We start from the raw sequence: 8,763 nt of genomic DNA, 5'->3' as shown, positions 1-8,763 counted from the left end.
CACAAACAAATTGAAACAAATCACATGATCATATCAACAGATACAAAGAAAGCATTCAACAAAATCCAATACTAATTTCTGACAAAACTCTCAGCAAAGTGGGAATAGAGTGAGCATATCAACATGATGAAGGCTAAATATGACAAACATACGGTGAACATCATACTCAATGGGCAAAAATTAAAATCATTTCCCGAGAACAGCAACAAGACAAGGATGTCCACTTTCATCACTCTTATTCAACACTAGTGCCCATGCACAGATTCATGCACATTGAAAGGAAATTAATTAGAAGGTGGAAGGTGAGGTGGGACTGGGTAAGATGAGCTAGATATGCCCTGAAGCCAACCTCCCGTGGTCCCTTCCTAACCAGTCACACCTGGGGCGGTGCTGTGGATCAAAGAGAGTGGGGTCCCTTGGCCTGGTCTGCAGGTAACGGTCCAAAACTGTCTCTCTGACATCCCCAGAGGGGTCCCAGATTGCAAGACAGTGGTTCTTGGGTGACAAACCCCAGAATCGGGCTCCCTCCTCTCCATTTCCAGGATGGGTCACCCAAGAACCACGGCTGCCAAGTCACTGCAGCTTGGTAACTTCTGCATTGAGTGTCTGCCCCCTGGTAGTCACTGCACATCACAGCTACCAGTCGGATGGTCACTTAGCCTTTTATATAAATAAATAGTACTGGAAGTCCTAGCTATAGTGATCAGACAAGAAGAAGAAATAAAAGGTATCCAAATTGGGAAGGAGGAAATAAAACTCTCATTATTCGCAGATGGCATATTGTACATAGAAAACTCTAAAGAGTCCACCAAAAAACTACTAGGTTTAATAAATGAATTTGGTAATATAGCAGGATACAAAATCAACACCCAAAACTTGACAGCTATTTCACAGATCTAGAACCAATACTTCAAAAATGCGTATGGAACCAAAAAAGACCCTGAATAGCTGCAGCAATATTGAGAAAGAAGAACAAAGTTGGAGGGAATCACAATATCAGACACCAAATTATAATATAAAACCACTGTACTCAAAACAGCCTGGTACTGGCACAAGAACAGGCATATAGATCAATTGAACACAACAGAGAATCTAGAAGTTGGCCCAAGCCATTACACTCAATTAATATTTGACAAAGGAGGCAAGAGCATACATTGGAGCAGACAGTCTCTTCAATAAATGGTGTTGGGGACATTAGAGAGATACACACACACACACACACACACACACACACACACACACAAAAGAAAGGAAGAAACTAGACCACCAACTTACACCACACACAAAAATACACTCAGATAAAAGACTTAAATGTAAGGTGTAAAACCATAAAAATCCTAAAAGAAACTAATAAGCAGCAAAATCTCAGATATCTTATATAGTAATATTTTAACAGATACATCTCCTAGGGCAAAGGAAATTAAGGAGAAAATAAACAAACAGGACTACATAAAAACAAAAGCTTCTGCACAGCAAAAGAAACTATCAACAAAATAAAAAAGGAGCCCACTGCATGGGAGAACATATTTGGCAATGATACATCTGATATAGGGTTAGAACTCATACAACTTAACCCAAATAAAAAAATGGGCTAAGGACTTAAATAGACACTTTCTGAAAGAAGGCCAAGAGACATATGCAAAAATGCTCAAAGTCATTGGTCATCAGAGAGATGCAAAAATGACAAGGAGGTGTCACCTCACACCTGTCAGAATGGCTACTATCAACAAATCAACAAATAACAAGTGCTGGTGAGGATGTGGAGAAAAAGGAATCCTAGTACACTGCTTGTGGGAATGCAGACTGGTGCAGCCATGTAAAAACAGTATGGAGCTTGCTCAAAAAATTAAGTATGGAGGAGAAACCAAGATGGTGGCATAAGTAAACACCTAAACTGCAGCCTCACACAACAATTTCAAAAATACAACTAAAAGACAAAACGGACATCATCCAGAACCATAGGAAAGCTGGCTGACTGAAAATTCTACAACTAGAAGGAAAGAGAAAACCACAAGGAAAATCAGAGGAGCTGTAAAAGCCTAAGGTATGGAGACAAGGTGTGCACGTGGGGGAGAGGACAGAGCTGGAGAGGACAGGGCGGCTAAGTGGCTGGTTGGCATTCTTTCATGGGACGGAAATAAAAGCTCCAGACTGTGCTGAACTCCAGTTCTGACTGCACTGAACCCCAGTTCCAGGTGAGAATATGGGAATCCAGATTCTTTGGGGGAGAGACTAGACTGTCTGGCAGTGGGTGAAACTCGAGGGCGCCTTTCTCTCAGAGGTGCTTGCAGCGAGTACCGCAGGACACTGAGACCCAGGAACCTCACAGGGTGGGGCTGACGGGAAGCCAAGGCTGTCAGCTCCACCCTGAAAAAACTCTGCTCCATCCAAGCTGAGCACAGAGGCTTTTGCAATTTTGCAAGTCTAGTCAAATAAGGCTGTCTCCTGGTATAGACACAGCTGATCCTCACAGCCAATTGGCCTGGAGGTCAACTCCTACCACTGATACCAACAACAATCAAGATTTAACTACAACAAGGCTGTACACACAGTCCACAAAGGGGTGCACCAAGAGTGTCCACCTCAGGCAACTGGGAAGGCTGAGCCACTGGCCCATATAGGATACCTAGCACACAAAGCTAACCTACCAACTCAGGGAAGCAGCGAAAGCACGAAGGCAAAGAAACATATCGAAAACACAGAGGCAAAGAAACATATCACAAATGAAAGAAATGGAGGAAAACAAATAAATGTAGAATCCAAAACCATGGTTATAAGATTTTTCAAGAATTTCCTAGAAAAGGCTGATAAATTTAGCAAGACCCTTGAGGATTTAAGAGAGACGCTTGAGGATAAGAGATACCCTGTGGATATGGAAAAGGACCAACTAGAAATTAAACATACACTGACTGAAATAAAAAATATACAGAGACCCAACACCAAACTAGAGGAACGCAAGAATCAAGTCAAAGATGTGAAATACAAAGAAGAAAAAACACTCAATTGGAAAAGCAAAATGAAAAAAGAATCCAAAAAGTTGAAGATAGTGTAAGAAGCCTCTGGGACAACTTCAAGCGTACCAACATCAGAATTATGGGGGTCCCAGAAGAAGAAGAGAGAGAGCAAGACACTGAAAACCTATTTAAAGAAATAATGACTAAAAACTTGCCCCACGTGGTGAAAGAAATAGACTTACAAGTCCAGGAAGCACAGAGAACCCAAACAAAAGGAATCCAAAGAGGATCACACCAAGACACATCATAATTAAAATTCCAAAAGCAAAAGACAAAGAGAGAATATTAAAAGCAGCAAGAGAAATACAGTTAATTACCTACAAGGGAGCACCCATACGATTGTCAGCTGATTTCTCAACAGAAACTATGCAGGCCAGATGGGAGTGACAAGAAATAGTCAAAGTGATGAATAGCAAGAACCTACAACTAAGAGTAGTCTACCCAGCCAAGCTGATATCCAGAATTGAAGGGCAGATAAAGAGCTTCACAGATAAGAGAAAGCTAAAGGAGTTCATCAACACCAAACCAGTATTATACAAAATGCTGAAAGGTATTACTTAAGAAGAGAAAGAAGAGGTAAAGATAAAAATTATGAACAACAAATACATATCTATCAACAAGTGAATCTAAAAACCAAGTGAATAAAAAATCTGATGAACAGAATAAATTGGTGAATATAATAGAATCAGGGACATAGAAAGGAAGTGGACTGACAATTCTCAGGGGGGAAGGGGTGTGGGGGGTTCAGGAAGAGACTGGACAAAAATCGAACTCCTATGAGGACAGTGGAAGGGAGGTAAGGAAAGAGGGTGGGATGGGAACCAGGTGGAGGGGAGCTATGGGGAGGAAAAGAGGAACAACTATAATAATCTGAATAAAGATTTATTAAATAATAATAAAAAAAGAAAAATAAGTATGGAACTGCCATATGACCTAGTAATCTGATCCTACTTCTAGGTAATATATCCTAAGAAAACCGAAACACCAATCAGAAAGAATGTGTGCACCACTGTGTTCTTAGCAGCTCAATTTATAATAGCTAAGATCTGCAAAACAGCCCAAGTGCCCATCAGTAGATGAGTGGATAAAAAAGTTGTGGGACGTGTATACCATGGAATACAGTGGTGCCTCACACAACGAACTTAATTCGTTCCAGGAGCAAGTTTGTTATGCGAAAAGTTCGTTATGTGAAACGCATTTTCCCATATCAATACATGTTAAAAAAAATAATTCGTTCTGTAGCATAAAATATGCTAAGATGACATAAAAAAAGATAAATTTTTTGTTATTATTTTTATTTAGATACATCTAAAAACATAATTTAAAAAAAAAACCACACACACATTTTTTAAATTTTAAGACAGACTAAGTAGAGTCTACCGAATCTTGCACATCTTCATCCATTTTCTGCTTTTTGGCCGATGGTTTCATGAAAAACCTGTCCAAAGTTGTTTGTTTTTCTCTTTTCTCCAACATCTGCCGGAAATAACGGACAAGAGTATCGGAGTAAAGATCGTTGATCCTGTTTGCTTCAGCTGAATCCGGATAGTGGGCATTGGTAAACTCCTGAACTGCTTTCCATTTGACCAGGATGTTCTTGATGTCAGCAGTTGGGATTGGTTGATTGTTTGATTGTTGCTCCTCGTTATCAGATGACGCTTCCCTTTGAGCATTGTCCTGTTGCTGGACCAGAAGTGCTTGGAGCTCTTCAGTTGTCAGCTCTTCTTCGTGTTCCTCAATAAGCTCCTCTACATCCTCTTCCTCTACCTCTAATTCCAACCTTTGGGTCACTGTGATGATGTCCTTCACCACTTCTGTGTCATCAACTACTGCTTCTTCCTGGGTCCACGAAGGCACAAGCATCTTCCAAGCAGAAATGAGGGTCCTTTGTGACACTTCTTCCCAGGCCTTCTGTATAAGTCGTATTGCCATAAGGACATCAAATTTCTCCTTCCAAAACTTTCGGACAGTCATATTGTCTCCACCAAACTCGCATTCTTCAAACACCTTATTAAAGAGGGCTCTAGTGTAGAGTTTTTTAAAGTTCGCAATAACTTGCTGATCCATTGGCTGAAGAATGGATGTGGTGTTTGGTGGCAAATACTGCACCTTGATAAAAGGATAATTTTCCTGCAATATTTCCTCTAGGTCTTTTGGGTGAGAAGGGGCATTGTCAAGTATCAGAAGGGCTTTGAGCGACAGTTCTTCTTCCAGCAAGAATTTCTTCACGGCAGGAGCAAAGGTTTCCAGAATCCATTCGTTGAAAATAACTTGGGTCACCCAGGCTTTTTGATTGGACTTCCAATGGACGGGCAGTTTGGACTTAATAACGTTATTTTTCTTGAAAATTCTTGGATTTTCAGAGTGATAAACCAATAGAGGTTTGATCTTGAGGTCTCCGCTGGCATTAGACGAAAACATAAGGGTAAGTCTGTCCTTCATGGCTTTGTGTCCTGGCAATTTCTTCTCCTCTTTTGTAATGAAGGTTCTGCTCGGCATTCTTTTCCAGAAAAGACCCGTTTCATCGGCATTGAACACTTGTTGTGGGCAGTGTCCTTCATCCTTAATACAGTACATTTTTGAAAGTTAATAGAGAACTTTTCTGCTTCTTTCTTGTCAGCACTGCCAGCCTCACCATGCATAGTAACGCTGTGGATTCCACACCTTTTCTTAAATCTAAAAAACCACCCCCTGCTGGCTTTGAATTCTTCTTCATTATCTTGATTGCTGCTACTTCCAGGGACGTTTTTCTTTAGATCGTCATAAATTCTCTTGGCTTTGTGACAGATAATATCTTGGGTTGTTACGTCACCTTTCACCTGCCTGTCCTTAATCCAAATCGCTAATAGCCTCTCCATTTCCTCGTGGATTGAAGACCTATGTTTTTCATGAAAGTTTTGATACTCCTTTGGCTACTTTGGCTGATTTGATTGCATCCTTATTTGTCAAAATGGTGAAAATGGTGGTCTTGCTGAGGCCAAACTCTTTGACGAGGTCACACTGTTTTACCCCACATTCACTCCTTCTAATTATTTCCTGTTTCATTTCAACAGAAATCACCTTCCTGCTTTTTTTAGAAGCCATGATATAAAAAAAATATTGAGTTTAACTTAAAAGGACGACTGCCGTGATATGTGCGTGATTTAATTCGTAATGAAGAACGATTGCCGCGATACGTGCTTAAGTTAAGCGCAGTGACTAACGACTGCCTGCAGTGCCTGCGCGTAGGATGCAATACATCGGCAGTGATCGTGGAAGCTCCGGCGAAGCAGTCGTGGAAGCTCGGGCGACTTCGTTGTGTGAAACGAAGTTCGTTGTATGAATCATGAAATGAAGTCCGTTGTGTGCAGCGTTCGCTGTGCGAGGCGTTCTTTATGCGAGGCACCACTGTACTATCCTTACTAATAAAAGCCTAAGTGGTCATCATGCCATGATGCACTAATGCTGTCTCAAGATGGCTGGACTTGACACTGAGTGTGTGGCACAAAGCCTGCCTGGGAGTTCCGCCTTCTCCTGGTTGTACTGGCCTGGGGGTCCCCTGGGAGCTTGGCTTGGTGAGGCCTGTCCAGGGGTCTGCTGGCTCCATGTGGAGAAGCCTGCCTGGGGGTGGGGTTGTCCAGTCTCCTTCCAGCTCCATGTGAGTCCAGCCTGGGGGTCTGATGAGACCTGCCTGGGGGTGCCCCCCCTCTAGCTCTGCCTGCCCCAGGGACTGACAAGGCCTGCTTTGGGGTCCCCATCTTTGAATGAGCCCTGCCTCCGCATGGTGAGGCCTGCCTGGGGGGCCCCTAGCTGCATGTGGTGAAGCATGTTTGGGAGTCCCCCAGCTCCATAAGGTGAGACTTGCCTGGGGTTCCCTGGCTCCTGGAGGTGAGGCTTGCCTAGGGGTCTGATGGGGACTGCCTGGGAGTCCCCTGGCTCCACATGGTGAGAACTGCCTAGTGGTTCTGCCTCCTCCTGGCTTTGGCCTATCTCTTTGGAGCAATCCATCGAGGAGCCCCAGATGGGCAGGTGGGCTCTACCTCTTTGGGGTGATTGATCATGGGGCTCTTGCATTGTGACAGGGCACAGGCCAGGCTGGGGGACCCCTCTCCCCCCCCCAAGTGCATGAATTTTGGGCACTGGGACTCTAGTCCTATATAATAAAAACCTAATATGCTAAGTGTCTGATCAACCGTTCAACCAATCAAAGCTTAATATACTGATAAGCTAAGGCTGTTCAACTGCTCCCTTTGACATGCACTGACCACCAGGTGGTAGACAGTTGACCAGTCACTATGATGTAAGATGCTCTGACCAATAGGTTAGCTTGCTGCTGGGGTCCGGCCGATAGGACTGAGCAAGACAGGATGGACATGCCCTGGAGCCCTCCCATGGTCCCTCTACAGCCCCAATCATGCACTGTTGGGTTCCCCTGGCCTGGCCTGTGCCTTCTTGCAATCCAGGACCTCTCCGGGGATATTCGAGAGCTAGTTTCAGACCAATCCTGCAAGCCAGGCCGAATTTGTGCACCAGGCCTCTAATGCAGGTATAAAAAGAACTTTTACTCCTCCAGACAACACAGAGGGACCTGGAGAACATCATGCTAATTAAGTCAGTTTGTTAGGTATCACATGATTTCACTCATATGGAATCTAATTAATAAAGCTGATGAGTGGAGTGGATCCATACAAATGGAAGTGTGGAACAGAGAATGGAATCGTGGAGGGAAGGCGGGGGAGAGTGGGAGGTAATCATATATGCATAAACCCATGGACACAGACAGTGGAGTGGTGAGGGCCTGGTGTGGAGGTGCACTGGGGGAAAAAGTGGACATATTACTTTCAACAGTAAAGATTTAAAAAAAATAAATGAATGAATGGTAGATCCACTTGCTGTGCAAGAAAATCCTGAAAATCCAGGAATCAGATGATCACAGTTCAATTTTTCAGGCTTGAAAGTGAAAATGTCAGGTAGTAGTCAATTAAATTAATGAGTATAAAAATTCTTCAGCTGGTATTTAATGAGTTCCTGCAGTATATATTTTAACTTATTTATTTTTTAAAAACTTTTTCAATTACAGTTTATATTCAGTATTATGTTAGTATCAATAATACAACATAGTTGTTAGATAATCACATACTTTACAGTGTTCCCTTTTGGTATTTTCAGTATCTAGTGGCACCATACATAGTTATTCCAGTATATTTCCTACAGTGTACTTTACAGTCCCATAAATTATTTTGTAACTATCAATGTGTACTGCTCAATCCCTTCACCTTTTTCACCCCGTCCCAACACTCCTCCCCTCTGCCAATCCTTAATCTTTTTCCCTGTACCTAGGAGTCTGTTTTTTTTTTTTCATTTATAGTTCTTTAGATTCACATATAAGTGAAATCATATGGTATTTATCTTTCTCTGAATGACTTATTTCACTTAGCATAATACCTTCCAGCTTCATCAATGTTGTCATAAACGGTTAAGATTTCATTTTTTATGACTTTTTCATATTTTTTAATAATTTTCTTTACTTCTTAAAGACCCTTTAATATTTCTTGTAACACTGGTTTGGTGGCAATGAACTCCTGTAGCTTTTTCTTGTCTGGGAAGCTCTTTATCAGTTCTTCTATTTTAAATGATAGCTATTCTGGATAATCTTGATTGTAGGGCTCTGCTTTTTATCACTTTGAATACTTTCTGTTAATCCCTTTGAGCATGCAAAGTTTGTGTTAAGAAATCACAGTCTTCTGGGAGCTCCATAAGTAGGTTACTA

This window comes from Pipistrellus kuhlii, unplaced genomic scaffold, assembly GCF_014108245.1.
Source record: "Pipistrellus kuhlii isolate mPipKuh1 unplaced genomic scaffold, mPipKuh1.p scaffold_m20_p_3, whole genome shotgun sequence".
In the NCBI taxonomy this organism is placed as follows: domain Eukaryota; kingdom Metazoa; phylum Chordata; class Mammalia; order Chiroptera; family Vespertilionidae; genus Pipistrellus; species Pipistrellus kuhlii.
Note: the sequence above shows the minus strand (reverse complement) of the source record.